Source organism: Rhinopithecus roxellana, chromosome 15 (genome assembly GCF_007565055.1).
Source record: "Rhinopithecus roxellana isolate Shanxi Qingling chromosome 15, ASM756505v1, whole genome shotgun sequence".
Lineage (NCBI taxonomy): Eukaryota > Metazoa > Chordata > Mammalia > Primates > Cercopithecidae > Rhinopithecus > Rhinopithecus roxellana.
Genome location: NC_044563.1, coordinates 16,667,661 through 16,692,584, shown reverse-complemented (window position 1 = coordinate 16,692,584; position 24,924 = coordinate 16,667,661). Strand labels below are relative to the sequence as shown.

The 24,924-nt window shown below is 47.0% G+C and overlaps 1 long non-coding RNA gene across 1 annotated transcript; it reads right to left on the bottom strand.

Moving 5' to 3' along the window:
• Window positions 1-14,016: 14,016 nt before the first annotated feature.
• LOC104668376 lies at window positions 14,017-16,272 on the bottom strand. The gene is made up of 3 exons (XR_748810.2): window positions 16,124-16,272; window positions 14,983-15,077; window positions 14,017-14,410 (listed from the first exon to the last, which is right to left on the bottom strand). It is a non-coding gene; the product is annotated as an uncharacterized LOC104668376 (long non-coding RNA).
• Between the last annotated feature and the right edge of the window lie 8,652 nt (window positions 16,273-24,924).

The following is a 24,924-nucleotide window of genomic DNA, read 5'->3' as shown; positions in this document are numbered from 1 at the left end:
AAAACATATGTGTGTGTGTGTGTGGGGGGGGGGGGCCAAGTTTATCCATAACGGCAGTGTTGAGCTTGGTGTGTGGGGTCACGCAGACCTGAGTGTGAACCCTGGCTCACCTTTTATGGGTCATGTGACCTCTGGCAGGTGGCTTAAATCTCTGAACTCCAATTTCCCCTTATCTGTGACATGGAAGGAACCCACACAGATCGACTTCTCAGTTCGTGACGAGGATTAAATGAGCTACTATGCTTATAAAGTAAGTGCTCAATAAGCGTTCAGTGTTATGTCTTACAGAGCGTAAAATAATCTGAATGAGGTTACCAATAGTTGGAATACAGTTCTCTGTTAGTTCAGATAAGAGAGCCTAAGAGGCTTTCCTTTTGACCTGTGCTTGCTGCTAACAGGAGGACCATATGAGCCTCCGTTCTCATCTATAGAGTGATTCACATTGTCCTGCGCTGAATTCACAGCCTCGTTGTGGCAGTCAAATAGCATATTGCACAGGAAATTCCTTTGCAAGAATAATTTAAAATCTCCTTAAACAAATACTGCACGATCTCACTAATATGTGGAATATAAAAAAAGTAGACGCTTAGGAGCAGAGAGTAGAATGGTGGTTGCCAGGGGCTGGAGGATGGGGGATATGGGAACAGGTTGGTCTATGGGTACAAAGTTCCAGATATGCAGAATAAGTTCTGGAGATCTAATGGTGACTACAGTTAACAATAGTGTATTCTGTATTTGAAATTTGCTGGGAATAAATCTTAATTGTTCTCACCAAAAAAAAAAAAAAAAAAAAAGAAAGAAAAAAATAGACTTTGGGAGGCCGAGGTGGGTGGGATCGCTTGAACCCAGGAGTTTGAGACCAGCCTGGGCAATACGGCAAAACCCTGCCTCTACTAAAAGTACAAAAAATTAGCCAGATGTAGTGGTATGTCCCTGTAGTCCCAGCTACTCGGGAGGCTGAGGCAAGAGGATTGCTTTAGCCCAGGAGGCTGAGGTTGCAGTGAGTCAAGATCACATCATTGCATTCCAGCCTGGACGACACAGTGAGACCCTGTCTTAAAGAAAAAAAAGAAAAGGAACTATGTGAGATGATGGATATGTTAGATAATCGGCTTGAGTGTGGTGAACGTTTTGCAATATATACACGTCAAAAATCACATTGTACACCTTAAGTATGTATAATTTTTGTCAATTACACCTCAATAAAGCTGGAGGAGAAAAAGAAGGCCCAGAACTGGGCAACAGCACTCAGGTCTGATCAGTCTGCCTACCCAAGACCCCAGCACTTCTGGAAATTGTGTTCTTTTGTTTCTGGTTTGATTCTACTCTTTTTTGAGTCCCAAGAAACTGCCTGACCAGCCTCTGTACACAGTGGGTCAGGCTCACTTCGAGGCCTGTCATCTTTAGCCTGTAAGTCTCTGAACTCTCCAGAAGCCCATCTTCTAGGCTTGTGATTCTTATTTGGAATACGCTCCACTCTAACACATTTGTCAGTGGTTTTCTTTTTGATTGCACTTGTTTTTACCTCAAAAACTGAACTGGCTGGCACAGTGGTGAGCACCTGTAATCTCAGTGACTTGGGAGACTGTGATTGAGGCAGGAGAATCTCTGAAGCCCAGGAGTTTGAGACCAGCCTGAGCAACATAGCGAGATCCTGTCTCTAAAAAAAATAAAAAATAAAAAAGACTGATGTGAATTGACGTAAGACCTGTGGTTTGAATACTTGTTTTTTGGTTTAAGTATGTTATGGTGGTTATATTTTCAGTTACATCGTACCCATAAAAACAATGTTTAAAATCCAGCAAAAAAATAAAAATAAATAAAATAAAATCCCCTTGAATACATTTGAGGTAATGCTGTAGTTTTCAACTCCTCCCACGAGAGATTTTACGGAGTGCCTACTCTGTGCTACCCGGCTGTGGCTCCTGTTGTTAGTGGTGGCGCCCAGGAGAAATTAAAATTACAAGAGTGTTTCCTTCCAGATGTTGTTGCTACAGGCTCAAGGTGCTCTTTTAACTGGGACATCAGGCTTTCTTGAAATAGACAAGAATTCTAGAAACATGACATTGTGCCTGATTCATCGCTTCAACTTGCCGCTGACTCATTCTCTCCTTGATAGGTTCTTCAAGAGTAACTTTAATTACATCATTTACTTATTGTTTTCTTCCTTGATTCATTCTCTTTCTACAATTCTTGTTTATCATCTCAGTGATTGGCTCATCTCACCTCTGAGACCTAGGTACAATCCTCTGGCCTCTGGAAACAGACACTGAGGTTTTCATGTATCTCTGTTAATGTGTGCAAACACTCCTAGGCTTGTACACTTGAAATACATCAGTAGGAAGGGTACTTCTCAATTTGCTAGTGTTTCACACAGCTTATCTTATTTAATGATCTCAGCTGCCCTACAAAGTAGATACCATCCTATTAAAAAAATGCAGGAGCAGAGGCTCTGAGAGGGGACTGTAACTTACCCAAGATCATGCAGTAGATTGCAAAACTCCTTCCAAATCCCTACCCTTCCCTGTACCCACACCTTTTGCCATTCATCTGCAATGTCCTTTTCTGATTCTGGGCTCAGCAATATAACTCGCTCTGGCCAATAGGATAATAATGGCAAATGTGATGTAAGCAAAAGCTTGAAAAATACCTGTGCAACTAATCATGTTTGCCTTCTCTCTTATACCTGTGCCATTACCATGGGAACATGCTTGGGCTAGGATTACAGACACTTGGAGCAGAGCTGAGTCATCCTAGCTGTCCCAGTTGAGGCCAGCCTAGGTCAGTCGATGCCAACCAAGACCTAAGCATGTTAGTGAGCCCAGCCATGATCAGCAGAACCACCTAGCCAACCATCCCAGACCTATGAGCAATAAAGCCTTACTATTCTATACCACTGAGGTTTTGTGATTATTTATTTCACAGCATTGTTATGGCAGTATGTAACTGATAGAAGCGGTATACAGGGGAAGAGTATGTTTTAGTCTGTTTTCGTGCTGCTGATCAAGACATACGAAAGACTGAGCAATTTACAAAAGAAAGAGGTTTAATGGACTTACAGTTCCACGTGGCTGGGGAAGCCTCACAATCGTGGTGGAAGGTGAAAGGCACATCTCACATGGCAGCAGTCAAGAAAAGAAGAGCTTGTGCAGGGAAACTCCCCTTTTTAAAACCATCAGAGCTCGTGATACTTATTCACTATCATCAGAACAGCCTGGGAAAGACCTGCCCCCGTGATTCAATTACCTCCCACCATGTCCCTCCCACAACAAGTGGGAATTCAAGATGAGATTTGGGTGGGGACACAGCAAAACCATATTAGAACAGATCTCTGGAATTGGGCAGGCCAAGGTTTGAATCCAATCTCTGTTATTTGGAGTGTGCGTTTCTTTTTGAGTCTTAATTTCCTTATCCTTGAAATGAGGTAATATACTTCCTTCATAGGGTTGCTGGGAAGATTAAACACAAGGTGAAATAAATAAAGCCCCAGGGACATAAACAAAAAATGATGGCTTCTCACAGCAATGCTCCAGAACAAACAACAAGGGAATACTGGGCCCAGTCCCAGGACTGTCCACTTGTGAATCCAACACCTTTTCACATCAACTCCGAGGTAAGAATTAAGAGTAGAATGGCTTGGTTCTAATCTTACCACGAAATGCTGCTCCCCTGAATCTTCCATTGCAGTATAGAGAGCAGGATGGGCCTTTAAAAAATTAATGTTGCTTAAATTTAGGGGCCTGAAAAAAAAAGCCAAATCCAATATTTTCTTTTGGACTTATGGTTTTGCCAAATAGATGGCAGCGATTTGGGGAAGGAGAGTTGCTTTTGTCCCGGGTATGGATGTTTTTCAGATCAAAGTCCTCCCGGCATGATTGGGTGCAGGGGCCAGCCTGGCTTCATTTGCCCTGACTCTGTTAGTTGCTCTCCTGCTTGCACATGCATTTTTGATGACAGATCATTCAGGAAATGTGAATGTTTCCCGAGGAGGCTTTGCTTTTGTCACCTGGCCTTCTTTTTTGGGCCTCCTGTAGGGCTGCCCTTTCCCTTCCTTTGAAGCCATTGTCTTCCTGACATGAAAAATGTACTCAGGTAAGCTGAGGGCTAATTATCTCAAGGGGGAAGAAAAAACAATGAACTCAAGGCTGAAATATAGAACCACTAACTCTGTAAATTCTGAGAAGTCATAAGACACTCTTTTAAAATTAAAAAATACATATACATTTGAAACAGTTTCTTCTTAAACAGAATTAACTTGGAATGTTTCTTACACAATTTAGCTTCCTTCTTTCCCCCTCTACTCCTACCCTAGAGAGCTCACTTCCCTTCATCATCTCTGAGGCTGATGATAGGTGACAACAGTTAGCTGCCCTGTACTCTGCCTCTAACTTATTGTATGACCTTGGATAATTTCATAATAATGCCTAAGATAATGCCATGTGGCATTTCTGAGCTTCTGCTTCTCATAAGTAAGATGACATTGCGATTACATTTCTTTGAACATTTTTTAGTACTGTAAAACAATAATTTATTATCTCTTACAGTTCCATGGGCTGACTGGACTCCACTGGGAGTTCTTGGTGTCTCTTGTGTGTTTGTGTGAGATAGTGGCTGGAACTGGACTCATCTGAAGGCTTGACTGGGCCGGATGCCCTAGATGGCCCACTTTTAGGCAGAGGCGGCTGGCAGTTGATGCTGACCGTCAGCTGGGAACTTAGCTGAGAGTGTTAACCGGAGTCCCTAGACATGGCTCCTCCACGTGGCTTGGACTTGTCATGGTAGGGCACCTGGATTCTGAGAGAGAGCATCCCAAGAGACACAAGTGGAAGTGATGAGGCTTCTTATGATGTATACTGGAGGTACTGAGACAGAGACATCACTTTCGCTACATTAGAATGTTTGGTGCTGACATTTTATGATTTCACAACTTGGATCCTCTGTCCTCTGATATGGAATCAGATATTAGTTTACGGAGTTGAGCAGAGAGCCAGCTGGTCCTGGGCACAGAGGAGGCTGTGTTCCATGCTGAAGACAAGAACATATGGTGGACGTACCATCCTAACTATTTGGGAAGGGAGCTTTGTGGCTACATGGGAGTTATTATCTACCAGTGCCGGCTGCATCCTGGCTGTGCCCACCTCTGGGCTCTGAATCTCTGCCCCTCAGTACCCCCAACTCCAACACAATTGTGATGTTAGGCATGTATTAGGCATGTGAAGATGAGAAAGAGAAGACACAGCTCCCACATTTATCTCCATGAGAAGATAAGCCATAGCGAGAAAGACTGCTGTGCACGAGAGGGAGCGTCAAATGCCAAATGGGTGTCACAGTTAGGGTCTGCTAGAGGCACTCAGGGGAAGGAGGGCTGGGCATAGAGAGTCTTCCTGGAGGAGGTGACTCTCAATCTGAATCTTGAAAGGTGGTAGGAATTACTCAAGGAAGGAATGGGAAGGGCATTTCAGGGGAGAGATCCACGTGAGTGAAATCTGAGGACTGGCAGGGAACAGCAATTCACCTGGGTAACCACAGAGTGATAGGAGAGGTAAGAGGTGGTGGGAGATGGAGCTGGAGATGCAGGCAGGGCCCAGGGTCATGCAGGGTCTGGGAGGACAGGTTACAATATTCTCATTTTCCTAGGCTAGGGCATAGAAGCTCGGGAAGATAAAGGGACTTGACTAAGGTCACATAACTTGTAAGTCACCAGTCAGGCTTTGAACTCAGGACTCTGTGATGCCTTAGTCTCATCTCTTTGCATCATCGTCTAACTGCAGTTGCTGCTGCTGGGTTTCCCAGCTCCCTCTCCCGTTTCTCTGAGGCTCCTGGCAGACAAAGGGTGTTGCTTTTCTGCACCATTTATTGTAATGACTTCAATTAAACCATCTTGTGCTGGATCAGTGAGCAGCTCTAGGGAATCGATGAGCAGGGCTGGCTACCAGGGAAGCAGAGTCTCCTCCCCTTGTTCCTGCCAATCCTAGGTCTGGGTTCCTATCCCCAGGTCTAGGGAGGGCTCAAGAGAGGAAATGGGGACCAGGGGGCAGATAGCAAATCATAAGAGACAAGGAAGCAAGTGTCTATTACCTTCCTGACATTGAGGGTGCGTGGCCAGCCCTTGGATGTCCATCTTTCCTGGCCCTGCCCACTGCTGCCCTTGCTCAGCTGCCTTCCTCTGGCTAATTGGGACCTGCAGCTGCAGCTCCAAGACAATGAGGCATCCTACCTGGCTGCCTCAGTGCAGGCCCAGTGTGCAAGGAGCCTGGGCCCCAAGGAAGAGGAGCTAAGGGCCCTGTCCTAACTTGCTACATGTCCTTTGGCAGGTTGCCTCCACTCTCTGAGGCTTCTTCTGGGGAAAAACAACAGGGTGGAAATTGCAGTGCATGATGCTGTTGTTCTCCACTTGTCCTCTTCAATTCATTGTGTCTCCTTCTTAGCATTGCTCTGTGCCTCAAAAGGCTGATCCCTGTGGAATGAATCAATGGGTTCCCGTGCCTATTGGCTCCAGTATGATTTGGCTGCTGGGAGACACAGGCAGGAGGCTGGAGGGTGGGAGAAGAGAGGGTGGAGTATTTCTTCCCTGCTACCTCTCTGCTTTGATGCAGGATTTGGCCAGTGCCCTTCTGCCTGGTTATAGCTTCTGCCCAGCAGGCCTTCTCACTGCTCCAGGCCTCAGTGGGATCCAGTAACCTCCTTTAGGCCCGTGGGTGGTTTCCAGTATGATATGGTTTGGATCTGTGTCCCTGCCTAAATCTCATGTGGAATTATAATCCCCAATGTTGGAGGTGGGGCCTGGTGGGAGGTAATTGGATCCGGGGGCAGTTTTAATGCTTAAGCACCATTCCCCTAGTGCTGTTTTCATGATAGGGTTCTCACTAGATATGGTTGTTTAAAAGTGTGTAGCACCTCCACCCTCCCTTCCTCTTGCTCTGGCCATGTGAACATCTGCTCTGGCTTTGCCTTCTGCCATGATTATAAGTTCCCTGAGGTCTCCCCAGAAGCAGATGCTGCCATGCTTCCTGTACAGCCTGCAGAACTGTGAGCCAATGAAACCTCTTTTTTTGAGACAGAGTCTTGCTTTGTGGCCCAGGCTGGAGTGCAGTGGCATATTCTTGGCTCACTGCAAACTCCACCTCCCGGGTTCAAGCAGTTCTCCCACCTCAGCCTCCCGAGGAGCTGGGATTACAGGTGCCCCCCACCACCCCAGGCTAATTTTTGTATTTTTAGTAGAGACAGGGTTTCACCGTGTTGGCCAGGCTGGTCTCGAACTTCTGACCTCAAGTGATCTGTCTGCCTTGGCCTCTCAAAGTGCTGGGATTACAGGCATGAGCCACAATGCCAGGGCCTCTTTTCTTTAAAAATAACCCAGTCTCAGGTATTTCTTTATAGCAATGCGAGAACACACTAACACACAGCAGTTTGCAGTCTCTGGGTTTCTCAACGTTCTTCTTGGTTTCTTTAATCCAGCCTTCTGTAAATAGTACCTCCTCAGTAAAGTCTCTCCAGTCGAACTATTTGAGCAGAGTTCTGTTTCCTCTTGGGACACTAATGTATTCTCTGAAGGCCCTTTCCAACTCCAAAGTCTTACACGTTTGTGAGGGGACGATGCAACGGCCTGGCTGACTCTCAGGCACCAGAGCCTGGGTTATCCCGTGACAGTTTACAGGCTGAGTGATCCCAGCTCCTCAGCAGTTCTTCCTTCCCCTCCCTTGGTCCTCCACCCTCACAGCTTTTACTGAGATTCCCATCATTTATTTCTTGTTTTAATCCAAATTTATTGAGGTATAAACTACGAATAGCAAACTACATCCGTGGAAAGTATACGATTAGATGAGTACCTATCTGTTAAGTCTTGAATGTTTGTGTCCCTCCAAATTCACATTGAAACTTAATCCCCAGTTTGGTGGTATTAACAGGTGTGGCCTTTTGGGAACTGATTAAGTCATGAGGGTTCTGCCCTTGGGAATGGGATTAATGCTCTTGTGAAAGAGGCTTCAGAGGCTGGGCGCGGTGACTCACGCCTGTAATCTCAGCACTTTGGGAGGCTGAGAAGGGTGGATCACCTGAGGTCAAGAGTTCAAGACCAGCCTGGCCAACATGGTGAAACCCTGTCTCTACTCAAAATACAAAAATTAGCTGGGCATGGTGGCAGGTACCTGTAATCCTAGCTACTCGGGAGGCTGAGGCAGGAGAATCACTTGAACCTAAGATGCGGAGGTTGCAGTGAGCTGAGATCGTGCCATTGCACTCCAGCCTGGGCAACACGAGCAAAACTCCATCTCAAAGAAAGAGGCTTCAGAGAGCTGCCTGGCCCTTCTCATCCTTCTGCCATGCGAGGACATAGGGTTCATCCCCTCTGGAGGGTATAGGAACAAGGTGTCTTCTTGGAAGGAGAGAGCAAGCCCTCACCAGACACCAAATCTACTGGCACCTTGACCTCCAGAACTGTGAGAAATGCATTTCTGTAATTTGCAAATTATCTGTTTAAAGTATTTTGTTTATAGCAGCAGGAATGGACTCAGGCAGCATCCTTTTTACCCAGGACTGTTCTAACAACTTTCTAACTGGGCTCCAATCTTCGTTCTTCTCCCTGCAAACTCATCCTCCTCAGATCTGATCATGTTACTCTCTGATCATGTGCTGTCCTGCTCCTAAACCCTGGCCGGTGCTCCTTAGCCTTGAGGTCAAACCCTGGCCAGTGCTCCTTGACCCTGAGCATGACATATGAGGCCTTCATGAGCTGGACTTGAGCTTTCCAGGCTCAGCTCTCCCTGATATCCTATGGATGCTCCAACTGTCATGAACTACTTGAGTCATACTCTCTCCAAGCTCTCTGACTTTGTATGAACTGTTCCCAGCCCTAATGTGCTCTGCAACCTCACAGCTTTGACCCTCAGCTTTCCTCTGTGTCTCACGAATTCTTCTTTGTCCTTGGCCATCACGAATCTCTCTTCTGTGCTTCCAAAGTACACTGCAGGTACTTCTCTTGTTACACTTATTCTGAACCATAAACAATGCCCGTTTCTCTTACTAGAGTGTGGGCCACTTGAGGTTAGAGTGTGTGTTTCATTTCTGCACCCCTAGCTACTAACACTGTATAAGGTGCATGGTTCATTTTTCATCCATCCATTCAACAAATATTTGATCGTCTGCTAGAGGCCAAGCACTCTTCCAGCATGGCGCTAAGGAACTCTACAAGACAGGTATACTAGTCATTCTGCTGTTGTATCTCTGCTCCAAATCCCACCTTTTTTTTTGAGATGGAGTCTCACTCCGTTACCCAGGCTGGAGAGCAGTGGCACAATCTCGGCTCACTGCAACCTCCACTTCCTGGGTTCAAATGATTCTCCTGCCTCAGCCTCCCAAGTAGCTGGGATTACAGGCACCCACCACCACACTCGGTTAATTTTTGTATTTTTAGTAGAGATGGGGTTTTGCTATGTTGGTTAGGCTGGTCTTGAACTCCTGACCTGAAGCGATCCTCCTGCATCAGTCTCCTAAAGTGCTGGGACTACAGGTGTGAGCCACCGTGCCCAGCCTCAGCACGTATATTCTGCCAACACACACTACTTCTTGTGGTTATTACCTCTGTCTTACTTCAGTGTTCGCTTTTAGATTTTTCTTCTTCCTCTAATATGTTTTATTTAAACTAACTCCTTTTATTAAATGACACCTCTGAAATATCTAGTGCAGTTCCTGTTCTCTTGACTGGACCCTGACTGATGCCATGGGGAAGGCCCTTGGGCTCGTGGACCTTAAATTCCAGGTGAGGGAGGTAGACAACAAACCAATAAAAGAAGGGTAGTAAAAAGTGTTACAGTGAAAAATTAGGGTAATGGATGGAGCCTGGGCTACTTTAGATTAGTTGGGGAAAGTCTGTCCAAGAAGGTGACATTTAAGCAATGAAAGAATTAAGTTTCCACCCATGTAAAGAGCTGAGGAAAGATGCCCTAGGGACAGAGACCAGTCAGTGCAAAGGCCTTATGATTTGAGTGGGCTTGGATTCAAGGATCAGAAGGAGCGCTGGTGTGGGCAGAGTGGGGTGAGGGACGGGTACTGCGGAGGAGCGGAGCTGAGAGGCAGGCAGGGGCTAGATCACATGGGCCTCCTTAGCCAAGGATTAGTTTCTCTTTTTTGTGTTTTTTAGAAATTCTGAATGTGTTGAAAAGGCTTTAGAGGGATTTAAAATATAGAAAGTAACAAGGTCTGACTTAGATTTACAAAAGATCTCTCTAGCAGCTGACGGGCGACAGTCTATAGGGAGCAAGAGCAGAAGCTCTATTCTCCTCAGGGCAGACCATAGACACCTTTCAAGGACGAAGAAAGTGAGGCCCAGAGAGTTGACAAGATCTGTCCTAGCTCACTCCATTTTAGACTTTTGGTTCCCAGACCAGTGGCCCTTTGTGGCTACACATTCTCTAACTGAGGCACAACTGACCCGGGTTCCGGGTGAAGCTTCTCAGCCTGGTTTGCAGAGAAGACGAAGCCCTTGGAGCAGCCAAGCACCCACCCTTGACAATACTCCTGCTTCATCACAGGTCCTGTTGTGTCCAACTCATGATTTATCAAGGTACACCACCAGTCTGGTCTGTCACAATAAGAGGTGGGGGAGCCTTGAAAGAAAACAAGGCTCCCTGGGGCCTTCTGCAGATGTTGGTGTGAATTCATAAGTCCCCAAATTTGCATTATTCTCCTTTCTTCTTTCCCAACATCTAGTCCATCACCAAATCCTTCTGGCTTCCCAAACATTTGCTGACTCTGGCCTCTTTTCTTCAGGGTCACCAGGAGACACACCTTCAGGAAGCACCTTTTCTGTTCTATCCCAGAGGGCACCATCACATACACTATGATATGAATCATGACCCCTGGAGCTGTGTGGAGTTTCTGCATCTCTCCCTCCCCACCGTGGCTACCCTCATCCAGCAACCATCCTGTCTCTCACCAGTATTACCGCAGCTGAGACCCAAGTCTTAAGGAAGCTAAGATCCAGGCCAGCAGGGGCCACACAGGTAGAGTGAAGGTGATGCTGGTTGGATTTGGGGCTCACCTTGAACAGGCAGGCATTTTGGGTAGAAGGGAGGGGTCACTTTGTAAATAGAGGTAGGAGAAAGAGAAGAATATTTCTAAATGCTTCAGGCAACAGGTTTTTGCTTTAGTGAAGTAACACTTCCTTCCTGCAAACTTTGGGGATGGAGGAAATGGCTGGATGGGTCCTGGGAGTGCTGCTGAGGTGATCTCGGGTCAGAAGTTTTTCTCCACAGCTTGGAAAAAGAGGAGGGTGTAAGACTGTGAATGAAGCTGAGAGATCCTTTCATGCTTGGGAACTGAGAGACCACATAGACACAAGCTTCGGGAGACTCCAAAGCCTCGGACCCACTTTTAAGCTAGCACTGAATTCTGATTGGCTGCCTTTGCCTGCCTCAGTCTGTTCCTCTTACTGATTGGCTAGGTTCTTCTGCCCATGGCAGAGCCCTGCTCCAGCCACCGGGTCCTCCTACCTGCCACAGTGTCACCTGGGATTGGCTGGGCTCTGAAAGGCCAGGCTGGCTTGGCTCTTGCCATCATCAGATTCTTCCTCATTAAACAAATGAATCACAATCCTAATTAATTTGAGCAACAGAATTTATGTAACTACTCCCAGCAGGATGTCTGCTCTCAGTTGGCAGAGAGATTAATTCCTCTCTCTGGGAAATTCCAGCCTTGCTGGTCAATAAACCTTAATGATGACTGAAATCTCCCGTCTGTCTCTGCTCAGGGCAGGTAACCCCTGCTAAGCAGACACCCAGAGACACCCAGAGGCAGTACCCCAGGCACCGGCAGGACAAGGGCAACGATCTCCCAGCCTAGATGTGTCCTGAGCCACATGGAGCACACAGTAGGTGTTTACTTAAGGACGGGGGCTACCCCTTTCAGGGAAGTTCCGAACCACTTAAAACCCACAGGAAGTGTTCAATGTCTGCTTACGGAATAAATGAAAGGAAGTGTGTGTCACTCAGATACTTATAAAATAGTCTCGAGATCCTAAACTCCAAGCAAACTTCTCCAGCTCTTTCCAGCCCTTTTTCTCCCTCTATTTCCCATGACCATAACCCAGTTCTGTCTTTTTCCTATTTTGAACTTTCCAGACTCAGAAATTTGGCTCTTAATGTTCCCTGCCCTTGAACTGTCCCAGGCCTCTCCAAAACAGCCTTCAGCTGCTTGGGAGGGAGGGGTAGCAAAGTGGAAAGTGTTTCAGAGTGACTGCTAATTATGGTTCTGCCACTTACTCATTGTAGTTCACCTCTCTGTTCTTAACCTTTCTCTCATATGTAAACCACACGAGGTTCTTGGGAAGATTAAATAAGAAAACATGGTGAAAATGTATTGCACGGTACTTGACTCATTTAATTAGCGACAGACAGTGTTTTAGGTAACGGAGATACAATGGTGCTCAAGGCAGGCAAGATTCCTGCTCCCAAATAATTTAATTTCCAAGAGACAAGAAGCAAGCTAGCAAATATGTAAGATAATCTTAGTTAGGGATCAGTGCTCAGCAAAATAAAAAATGTATGGAGAGGGACTGAGGGGAGTGAGGAACTCCTTGAGGAGGCACCACTCTGAGACCCAAATGACAAGAAGGAACTAACCACATGAAATCTGGGGGAATGACATTCTAGAAAGAGGGGAAAGAATTGCTGCTAAGAAGATGTGGGCGTGTTGCAACTTTTACAAAAAAGTTGCAAAGTCCCTGAGGTACGATTGAGCTCCTTGTGATCAATTTGAGACATCTGCTCTTGTGTCTTGTAGGTGAACGGGGTAAGGTTTGGTAGGACTGAAAAATTCATCCAGCTACCTACCTATCTAGGGAGCGCGAGGGTCAAGACGTGGACCCAGGTCTTCTGCCCTTGAGAGCAGAGTGCTTGTCACTACAGCACAAAGAAGGTGTAAGAGAAAGGAAAAGTGAGTGGGAGGTGGTGAGGGAGGAACAGACTGCCTTGTCCTCCACCAGATCTAAATCTGTCTCCTCCTTACGGTTGGCAGGATTATAGGATCTGGCTCCCATGAAGGCCTTCCACCTCCGCTGGCCTAAGCTGTCAGTGTCAGAGAGCACTGGCCTTAACAGCTCCCTCACCAGAGCAGCTGTGATTCCTTCTTCATTTCCAGCAGGGAAGATCCAATAACTTTTACAATATGGGATTTCTTTTTTCTCATGATAATAATGTTCATTGTGGGAAAAAAAAAAACGATAAAATAAAAATCAGCTAGAATTCCAACTTCTGGCAATTTTGGTGTCTTTCTGCAAAGTTCCTATATGCATACTTTATAAAATTACGAACATACTGCACATACAGTTTTGGAATATGCCTTTTTCCTTCTGTCATGAAAAAAGTCTTCAAATGCCTTTTAACAGCTACACAATAGTTCACTACATGAATCAACTCAAATGTAACTATTTTTGGCCTTTTATTATAAATAACACAAAGAACCCTCAGTCTTTTTTACATAATGTCCTAACAGAGTAGGGGAAATGCTCCTCAATCCGGTACAATGTCCTGTGCCCAGGGAAACAAATTTTTTCTTTTCTTTTTTTTTAAAGACGGAGTTTTGCTCTTGTCACCCAGGCTGGAGTGCAGTGGCACAATCTCGGCTCACTGCAACCTCCGCCTCCTGGGTTCAAGCGATTCTCCTGCCTCAGCCTCCTGAATAGCTGGGACTACAGGTGTGCACCACCACGCCCAGCTAATTTTTGTATTTTTAGTAGAGATGAGGTCTCACTATGTTGGCCAGGCTGGTCCATCTTCTTAGTTGGTGGGAACAGGGACATCTCCACTCCCAAACACCTTGCCCTTGAGTGTATAGCACACTTTACTGTCATTTTCTTCTGAGAAATGGAGATTGTTGCACTTTCCCCAAATTTACCTTCATTCTCAGCCTCTCCTTGTCATTGTAATCCCAGAAAAGATACAATGGGGAAAAAGGGGAGAAAGAAGGGGGGATGTAATTTGATGCTACATTCTGAAACAATACACATATTTGAGACGCATGAATATTCTTTAATAATATTTTTATTAAATGATAAATTGCCAGGCAGGCAAGGGGTCCAGGATCAAGCCCTGGTCTCAATATGCCAGAGTCTAAGGTGACTATGTTTGGTTTCTGCAGGGGCCTGCCATGGAGGCAGGCCAGGGAGGGAGGAGTCAGTGGTTCTAATCATTGGAGGGTGTTGGGGGTGGAGTCAGGGTAACACATCTGTAGTAGGCCTGGAGAACAAACCTGGCAGCTGGGACATGACTGGGAAAGCACTTGAGGACCTGGGTGGGGGCCGACATTCGTTTGCACTGGCGCCGGGAGGGTGGTCTGCCCCCTGTGGGTGGTGCTCAGGTTTAAAGCTCCTCCTTGGGGCCACTGCCATCACCATGTCTCTGGTTTCTTGCTTGACCTGGAAAAAAGAAATTGAACCAGAGAGAGAGAAGGGCACAGGAAAAGAGACAAGGAGAACAGTGTGAAAGTGAGAAAAAGGAGACAGAGGGTAAAAGAAGTCAATGCAGGGAGGCACGTGCTTTGACAAGTGGAATCTTTTTGGTAGACACTTAAGCAGCAAGAGCCACTTTTGGTCCTGGACAAGTTTATTACACATCCACAGTTGATGAGCTCTCAAGGGCCAATGACAAGTATTCAGATACCCAGTGGGTCAGGGAAATGGCGTTTGCCAACTCTACTGACTACAGACCCTGCCTCTAAACTGATTTGGTGCCCTCTTTCTGCAAATCAATTTCTCAAACTTTCTGGGAGCCGGTTATTTCTCAGTGGAGCAGACTACGATGAACCAGTGCTAGGGAACAGGTCTTCTGGGGAGGGACTGAAATGCAGAAAAAATTTTGGTGGCCTGGGCTGGATTCAGGAGATGGGAGGAGGGAAGGGCTGGGGAGAAAGAATTTGGGGAAAAGGAAAGGAGAGAGGAGGAGGGGTGGGTGTGAGTGAAAGAGTTCCGCCCTCCTTACCCATGCTCACCTCTCGCTGCCAAATAATTATACTGTCTTCTTTTCAGGCTGCAGGAAATGGTGTTCTGGTATTCACTGGAAAAGCCCAACAGTCATTGTCAGCTTCTGAGGCATATGAATGGGGTATGGGGGGAGGCCTTGGTGTTGGTTGGGAAAACCGAGGGCAGCAAATGCAGGGCCCTCACTCTTACTATGGGAACACATCTCCGTTCAACTTGGTGAGAAGAGAATGAATGTTTCAAAAGGACCTTTTATCAGGAAACTACAGGAAAAAATCAGAACAATCCGTAAGTGGGGTTAAAGGGCATTCTTCATTCTCAATAGCTTTTTCCTCTCCGCCTAACCCTGTTTGAGTGGACAGTGGACCAAAATGTTTCCTCTATTTTTTTTTTTTTTTTTAAGACAGGGTCTCACTCTGTCACCCAGGCTGGAGTGCAGTGGTGCAATCTCGGCTCACTGCAGCCTCCACCTCCCGGGTTCAAGCGATTCTCATGCCTCAGCTTCCCGAGTAGCCAAGTAGCTGGGATTACAGGCGCCCGCCACCACGCCTGACTAATCTTTGTACTTTTGGTAGAGACGGGGTCTCTCCATATTGGCCAGGCTGGTCTCGAACTCCTGTCCTCAAGTGATCTGCCCGCCTTGGCCTCCCAAAGTGCTGGGATTACAGGCATGAGCCTCCACGCTCAGTCATCCTTTATTTTTTGAGTTCACACTCAGAGGCCCTTCTGGTAAGCAACCACTTCCCTTCACCCTCCAAGCTTTCCCTTTGGCCGAAGGGCATCTCTCCTTCCTTCCTTTTGAGCATCCTCCTGGCTCTGGATCCTGGAAGTGCTTCTGTACTCTGGTCCTTTCCCTGACGTTCACAATTAACTACCTGTGGATAATCTGCGTTCTCCCGTTCTTGAGGCAGGGCGTCTTCCAAAATATCCAAAAGCAAAGGAGTCGAAAGATCATGGGGAATCAACCCTCTCCTTATGAAAAGGCAACTGAGCTCCAGGATGAGGAAGAGACTCGCCCAGGGTCACAGAGTGAGGGAACGGTAGGCGTGGGGGCAGAATACAGCCAGTGCAGCCTACCTAGCACTACTACTATTAACAAAACCCATTAGTAGGTGCTAGGCCTTTTCCCCTTCCCCGTCCAAAGGCTCTAACCTGCGTGTGGGTCTAGGCTGATGCTACCGTCCCCTCCCTATTCCCCATGCTTGTGACGCCCAGGCCGTGGCAGTGAGACCAGCAAGTGTGGGCATCAGGAACTTCTCCATTGGCTCAAATACCCGGGAGCGATTGGCCTGTCTTCCAACTTCCGTTTGTGTCAGGAATTGCTGCTCATTGGCCTAGCAGAAGTGATTGACGGGTCAATAGCCCAATGAATGATGAGCCTTGGAAGCGTGGTGGCAGTTACTAGTCAGTCCTTGCTTCGCGAGATCCTGGGGTAACGATTTTATTTTTTTCCGAAGTTGATTCAGCCATTTTTCACACTCAAAATCCAGCGTCTTCTCAGTAAAGGGTGTAAAGCAATTTTCTCCCCCAAAGAAAGAATGCGTTTGGGACTCTGAAAGTACAAACGAACTCTTCAAGAGAAAATAAGAGTGTCATATTGAATGAATCACTTAATAAAGGGGGTTTTGCTTTGCTAAACAGTTGGTGGGCAAGTGAGTGGGCAGGAGGGAGAGGAAAGGTGGCCAGGAACGGGGACAGAAGAGTCAGGCAGCAGAAGGCTGGAGTCAAAAGTGCTTATTGCAGTTCTTGTAACCTGTGTGAAATGCTGTGGCCATTCTTGGGGCCTGGATAGGTTCTGGGACCTGGGGAAAAGGATGGAGTCACTTCTGGGGACACTTAAGGTCCAGGAATCGGGGCTAAACTGGCAGTGGGGTGATGAGGCAGTGGTTGTGGTAAGAGCTGGCTTGGATGGTGAAAAGGGTAGCCTGGACCATGAGACAATTCCTGAGAGTAGCTAGTGATGGTCAGATAAAAGGAGTGGCCCATCCTTGAAGGGTGTAGTCACATAAGATGGGGCTCCTGGAAGAATGACAGTGGATCACCCCATAACTGGTTAGAAGATGGAGTTGGAGATAAAGAGAGATGAGACAGGGAGTTGAGACATGGAAAGTTTGACAAAGGAGAGAGAGTGTCGCAAGGACTGAGAGCTGGAGTCCCAGAAAAGCTGAGCAAACCATGCTTGGTACATAGTTGTCACTCAGTAAGTGCTAGCTATTATTATTGCTCCCTTTGGGAGGGGAGGGAGGGGTTAAGTCTGGTAGTTCAAAGACAGTAGGAGGAAGTGAGTGGAGAACCAAAAGAGTGCCAGGAAAATAGGCCATTCTAGTTGTCCGTTTCTCTCCCCACTGTGATTATGAGAATTGCAGAAGCCACTCCTCCATTGGGGGAATGAGAGGGAAGAATTGAACTAAAGAGAGGGTGCTAGTATGTTCTGCAGCTGGAAACCCAAAGGATGGGAAGTAGGAATGGGGAGAGGCTGCCCTTCCAAGTGTCTTCCATAGAGCTTGTTAGAAGTGAGGTGAAAGAGGAGGGAACAGGTGAGAAGTAGAATGGATTGTGGCATGGTTAGGCCCTGGGTGAACCTTGTACGTTATACATAACCGTTGTTGTGATTGCTGGGGTGGGGTCGTGGGGAGGAGCCCCCCTAGTTGTCTCTCTTGGGAAAAGAGAATGGTGATGAGATTCAAGACTCCATTGGAAATTCCCAACAATCATTGCCATAAATGTCAACTGACTCAGGGACCACACATTTCTGAGGGAAGAGAGGAAAAGACTCTTCTAAATTTTCTATTTGACAAGCAGGGTGTGTACCAACTGAGGCTCCTAAATAGAGAGTGCATAGTACAGTTCATGAAGGTTCTGAACAGAAAAAATGAAACTCCTGATGTCAATACTCCATTTCCCTTGACCTTCCTACTCTCACTAGCGTGTGCTCTCTTTTTAGCAAGTCATTGAATGATTGGCATTAGTTGGGAGGAGTGCAGACTGCACAGCTCTGAGGTAGCTAAGAGAAGGTGATGTTGAAGGAAGAGCAGAGTGCTTTTGATTTTAAATATGTATCTGTGGGGAACCAACAAGCTCTCTTTGAGCAACAGTTGAAATGCAAAGCCATCTGGACTAGCCTACGACCTAAGGAACTCTCTTCTATAATGTCTGGGGGAAAAGCAAGTAGGGAGAGTGGAAGATAAGGTAGGCCAGAGAGAGGGGAGACACAGAGAAGAAGGCAGAGACAAGATGGAGAGATCAGTGACAGCAGAGGCTGAGGCTGGACCGAGAGGGTTATGAGAGACAGCCCTGGAATGAGCTAGTTAACTTACTTGCCAAATCTTCAAAGTCTTTTCTATTTCTATTTCCACTGACTATGGTTCTCCTAATTTACAAAGGAAATTTATACAGTCTTCCATGATTCCAGAAACGTTTGCATTTACTGACTTCTACCCACTTTATGTAAACTGTTCAGAATTTTGTTGAGGTTCTCAGGAAACTCCTGATGATCTTGCTCATGGTGTTCAGATCTGGCTGGGGCAGATGAGCTAGGCAGTGGGGTGCTTGTGGGAGCCAAAGTTTGGAAGTTGGTTTCTGGAAGGTGCTCTCATTTCTTGTCTCCATGGATCGAGGGCTAAATAAGCCATTGGATAGGAATGGAGTGGAGTGGAGTGAGTCTCACTAGCATGCTGGGAGGTGGCATGGACTGTGGCATCACAGTTGAGGTGCTAAGGTGGAGATAATAGCATCATGATAGAGGCTGTTGGCCTTGCAGTAGAGAGAACCTGATGGAGCATGGTAGTGGGGAGTGAGGGTAAACTGGCCCTCAATGAGGGCTAGTTTCTGATTATCGTGGATGTTTTACTCATAGTCAGTGACTAGAAGTGTTTCTGATAATCTGAGTAAGGTCGTAGGCAAGGGGCTGGGAAGAAAGTAGGGCCTGGGTAAGGAGGGCACAGGTACTGAGCAGGGCCCTGAAGCCAACTGTTGCTAGTCTGGAAAAGTACTCTCCTCTCACCCCAGAAGGAAATCAAATAGGCCTGACAGGGTCATGGGCAGAGTCAGAAATGGAGAATAGGAAATAAACAGATGATGGCGAGAGAGGCAAACGAGTGTGATGGAGAATCATGAGAGATGGCAGGCCATTGAGCTGACTCTTCAGGTCATCTAAGGATGTCTCTTTTTGCTCCTATTTCCCCCTGAGATGATTCTAATAAAACACCAAGGGTGATTAAAATGGATCCAGGGTTTGGGGCTTCAGAAAATGGCCTTTTTCATTTATGGTACTGACTTCCACTAAACCATCTCCATGCATGGAAGCTTGTATGCAACAGAACATGGGTTTTCAGCTTGGAAGGGTAAATGACTCTCCTGTGCGGTGGCCTTGTCTTAGTGACGCCAAATATGGGAAATGTCCAGGAGGAGGGAGTTATTGACACACTGGAAGTTAGTTATCCCCTGATTTCATGAACTTTATCTCCTAGTTCTTCCCTCTGCCGGTGGGAAGTGGTGACAGGGTCTGATGGTCACCAGGAGGCTTTGAGGAGGTTGGCGAGAAGGCAGGCAGGCAGAGAAACCCAGCTGGTGGCAGGGCGGCAGGTGGGTGCATGAGTCCTCTACCTCCTTCTGCCCCTCCTGGGTTGTGTTCTGTAGCTGGACCTTCTGTGAGATTCAACTTCCCGTCCTTCCCAGCCCCCTAGGCCTGTCACCTGTCTTGTGTCTTGCAGTAAAGTGAAGAGCAGGGAGCAGGAGAGGGGGAAAGAACAGGAGAGAGAGGGATGGGGAGAAACCGAACCAAGGTGATACATGCAGAGACAGAAAGACAGATCTACTGAACAGTGACGCCGCCTCTACGTCTCTTCTGTTGCTTTTCTTCATAAATGATTATGCTCATTTTCCAGGGATCTTTGTGTCCTCCATCAAGGATTTAGAGCCCAAGCATCACACTTCCTGAGCTAAACTTGCCCAACTTGCATGTGGTGCCCTTACTTGCTAAAATGTAGGTACCTCAGCTTATGAAGAGTTGAAGTGATTCAGAGACAAGGGGTTTGCACTAGGTCCTAGACAATGTGAGGGCACTTCTGAGAGGTAAACACTGCCAGCTGCCCACTTTCCCTTCCACGTGGGCAAACACAGGAAAAGGAGGGGAGGGGAGAAAATGAGGAGTAGGAGGCAGGAAGGAATTGTGAGTCCTTACTCTCTCCAAATCTGCTGCAGTCGCCTAGTTGAGAGAGGGTAAAAGAGCATGGAGGAAGGTGGACAGGCCTGGATAGAAGAGGTGATGAAAATAAAATGGGAATGCCTGAGGGTGAGGTTGAAGAGTTGTCTCTGTGTCACTTTGCTCCTTGGGTAGTCGCGTTATGTAATGGTTAAGCCTGTCTCTAGGCACCAGAAATGAGATGAGACTCCTGATCACCATCTGAGTACCCTGAATTATTTCTTCTACTTGTGGCATAATTGGAACTTGATGCTTTTAAGATTCAGGAGTGAGGTTTTGGGTGAATTGTTTTCCTATTTAGGGATGGGAGGAATACCTTCTAATGTGTTGTAAGATTCAAAGGAAGCTGAAACTCCCCATCCTATACTATTGCCCTTCCTTGATTCCAGTCCTCTGTTCTTCCTCCAAAGTCCCCTCTGATGAGATACATGTAACAGGCAGGAGGGAAGAGGCTGCAAAGTTGTCTGCCAGCATTATTGCCATGGGAGTGAGCACACCGCTTTGCACCACAGCAGCCTAGGACAAGACTGGAATTTTTCAAAACAAACTTTTACAGGGAAACAAAGGTTAAAAGCAAATAAAATAAGATGGTGTGAAAAAATTAGAGCCAACGGGGCTTTTGACTGGCTGGCAACCTGGCGTGATACTAAACTTTGCCGTCAGCTGTTTGGCTCTATTGGATTCCCCCACCCCTTCTCATCTTGGTCTTGTGGAAGTGGATTCCTTGCAGAGCCCTGGGGTCATCTCCTCCACTCTTTGGTCACTGTAGGTAGGGCAGGGCTTTCTCTGTCTCACCTCCTGTCTCTTTCCTCTGTTTTGTGGTCTTGCATTCTGGCCCAGATCTCTTCTCTTGGTTGAGTAGTTGGGGTGTAAAGCCTTGTTATTCCCTAGTTTTAACCTGTGTAGGGGCCATTTTGGGGGTGGGGTGAGGAGTTAGGCTGTACACAGAGATGTTAGGTCATTAGCAAAGGAAATAAAATACTGTTCGAGGCTCATGTTTCTTCTCTGTTCCCCTTTTGGAGACTCCTAAAATGTCCCCTCCCCTGTCTTCCCTGTCCTTGCAATGGTTACAGAATCCAGTCTTTACAATTTTACAAAATTAATACTAAAAATACATTACTGCTGAAAGGAATTTTTCTCAAAGGAAAATAAGGCTCATTTCTTCACAGAGAAGACAAAGCTGGAGCCTAATAATATACACTAAACCTCAAAGAAAATGTGAACACACTGAACATTTAACCTAAAAGTATATGTTAGGTATGTTAATATGATATACAAATAAAAGAGTTAATTCATGCAAATGCTAAAATGGTAGGCAGGCCGGTGGGAGGAGAGCGGGCAGGGCGGGGCTGCCTTAGCCAGCTCTGGGGTCTAGCGGTCTCAGCAGGTATCTCCTTCGATGTTGGCAGGCTTATGGATGTGTGGCCTTGGCCTCAGGGGGCCTTCCAGGGCAATAGGTGAGGGATGTGGGTGGCAGAGCCTGAAGTCTGAGTGACTCCAGGCAGGCTAAGATACTCTGTGATGGGGTGCCTGATGGGGGTCAGTGAGCCTCAGGAAGCCTTGGGGTGACACTGAAGGTGACTCAGGGGATAGGAGCAAATGTGTTGCAAAGGCAAATTCCTGGGAGCAGAGAGAGGAAGGCTGGGAAATGATGCAGCTCTTGAAGTAAACTGTCTGTGTCCTGGCTGGAGGCTGGAGTCGTGGGGGAACCATGGCCACCCTAGAAGGCCCCGCTGGAGGCCCCATTATAACAGCCCTGTGGCGCACACCTCAGAGGCCAAGGCAGTTTCTTGCCAGGTCACTGAGTCGTGGATGGAATGGGAGTCATGATGGTGGCATGGGGGTAATTTACTAAAGAAATACATTATGTTCCTGGGTATGTGTACCTTTTTAGGGAGGACGAACGAGGAATAAGACTCTTGTCTGTGCCTGATCCCGTGGGGTGTTGGAGGAAAGGGCACTTTGGCACCACATCCTCTTTCTCTAGTTCTCCAGGGGGCCAAGCTCTTCCCCCCACCAGCTGGCTCCTCTCTGATATTGGGTTAGATGAGGTTAATTGACCAGCAAGGGAAGGCAGTGAGGAAAAAGACTGCTTCATTGAGGAACAGTAGAAGAAGAAAGTTTCCAGTCTGGAATTGTAAATGCGACCACTGAGGAGAAACAGCAGCTTCGACAGACAAGAGAACACATTAAGGAGGCAGGTCAGGGAGTGGGCCGGGTGCAGTGTCACAGGGGCCGGGGCCTTCAGCAGGCTGGAGTCTAAGGTGCCTATGTTTGGCTGCTGCAACAGACCTGATAGGCCTCTCGAGTTTGTCAGGGAAGTATGGGAAGCATCCATGAACTAGGGCCCACAGGGTGATGTGTCTGGTCTTCCTGTGGACCTGTGGATGATAGGTAGGGAAGCATGTGGGCAGCTAAAACAGTGCAATGGTAGGAAGTACTAGGGACCATCTTCTTTCCACGCCTCCTGTGTGGCTTTATGTGGCTACCTGAGGCTAAGGGGTTGGTAAAACGCTTCTGAATCCCTAATGTCAGTTCCACTTCCTCTGGAGAGAGCAGAGGGGAGCATGTCTGCAGGAAGCAGGGGAGGCATGGAAAAAAATTCAAGTAGATAAAGGGGGATAGACAGCCTGGGGAAGGGAGGCAACTAAGCCTTTTAAGTTGATCTTGTATTCCATTGAAAAGAGTTCAGCCAATTCACAGTGCATGGTCATAGCATTTTTAGAACCCTGCAGGCCTCAGGAAAAACTGTTTATTTACACTGTGCATTTCACATGAATCCTCTCAGCTGGAAAAGGTGTTCACTTTCACAGAAGCAGGCTGGAACTCGGTCCATATTCCTTCCTTCCGGTTTCCTGGTTTGCTGTGGGAAGGTGGGAGGGGCAGTGGGCCACAGGGAGGGACGGCCCTGCCAGATGTCTTCTTTTTCTCTTTCTTGGGGTGTAACAGAACAAAAAGAATGTCTGCAATTTTTTAGGGTGAGCCATAAAAGAGGGCTGTAAAAGGCAGAGGGCTAGAGTGTGGGAAGGGGTAGGGTTAGGAGTCAAAAAACGAGAAGAAAGAAAAGGAAGAGTAGGCCTCCCTGAAGGGCCTCTAATCACTCTAGCAGTTGGGGAGTCTGGGACTGGCGGGGAGAAAACAGGGAATGAGAGGTGGGAGTAGGAGAGAGAGTGAGGTTTCTCCTACTCCCTTAGAACTCATACTTTTTTTTTTTTTTTTTTTTGAGACAAAATCTCTCTCTGTTGCCCAGGCTGGAGTGCAGTGGTGCGATCTCGGCTCACTGCAATCTCTGCCTCTCTGGTTCAAGCAATTCTCCTGCCTCAGCCTCCCAAGTAGCTGAGACTACAGGCACACGCCACCATGCCTGGCTAATTTTTGTCTTTTTAGTAGAGACGGGGTTTCACCAGGCCAGTCTTGAACTTCTGATTTCAGGTGATCTGACCACCTTGGCCTCCCAAAGTGTTGGGATTACACAATGCATGAGCCTCCGTGCCCAGCCAAAGTAAACTCATTCTTTATATGAGGTTTCTTCACTGTGCCTTAATCGGATAGAAACATCCCGGTGTGGTGTCTGGAGCACTGGGCGGCATCATTACAAGAGAGTTGCCTGGGCCAGTGCCCGGGTAGAGGGTGGCTCCCTCTTTTTCATCTCTGAGAGAAGGGAGGCACAGCCATCCCTCCTTTTCTCGCTGCTTCCTGGTGTCTTTGCTATCCCAGCTCGGTTCTCCTCTCTTTAGCCCTCTCTTCATATGATTGATGTTAGCAGAATGTGGAGTTTAGAGAAACAAATGCAGGGTGGTAGCAAAAGGCTGAGGTGGCTTTCTGTCAAGAGAAAAGAGCTTTGGGGGTGTGAATCTTCTCATTCGACTTGAGTTTGTAGCCAATAATTTTATCAGTGAACAACAATAAATATGCCAGAGAGTGGCTGGGAGGATGAAAGGCTAATTCTTTTCTGTGGCAGGCCAGAATCTGAGGTGAGCTTTTCAGAACATGGGAGGCCCTTGGGTTAGTTAAGTGAGATCGTGGGTGAGGATATTGTGGCAGATCAGGTGACATAGACAAGCCTGGGTCATTCCTGTAAAGATGGTAAATGGTGGGTTTCTGATGAATGAGGAAAGCCTCTTCTGAAATACATCGACTCAGAAGCAGGGTCTCCAGATGGAAGTATCGCATGGCCAGGGTGATCCTCACTTTGTCTCTGAAGTCTGTTTTTGCGGTTGGCAGGTGGAAGGTGTCCTCTCTCCCTTTACCTACATCTTTCGTAGCCTTCCAAGATTCGTTTCCATCTTGGGTGGGGGTGGGAGGAGAAGGAGGATAAAGAATCAGATGAGCTGAAGGGGAGACACAGAAAGAGAAGATCAGGTAATCACTGAAAGGCAGAAACCCAGAAAAGACTACATCAGCCCAGGTGACAAGTCCCCCAAGTCACTTCTCCTATACCAGCTGCCTCTCAGAAAGATGCTACTTATTTCAAAGTTATATTTACCATGTCTTCAGAGCCTTTCAAAGGTGTAAAGAGAAAGAAAAGGAAACTATACAAAGCCACTTTTGCTAAACTTTCCAAGCTTGCAAGATGTACCTTCTGGGTGAAGATCTATTACTCATCTTGTTAATTACTCATGGCACTTGGGTTTGTGTGGGAAAAGAAAGAGAGAAAGTGGAGGAAATATGAGTCAGAGCCAGGTAGAAGACAGCTTCTCCCCTTGTTTCCTTGGCTCCCTGAGGGCAGGGAACAGGCTCTTTTCATCTC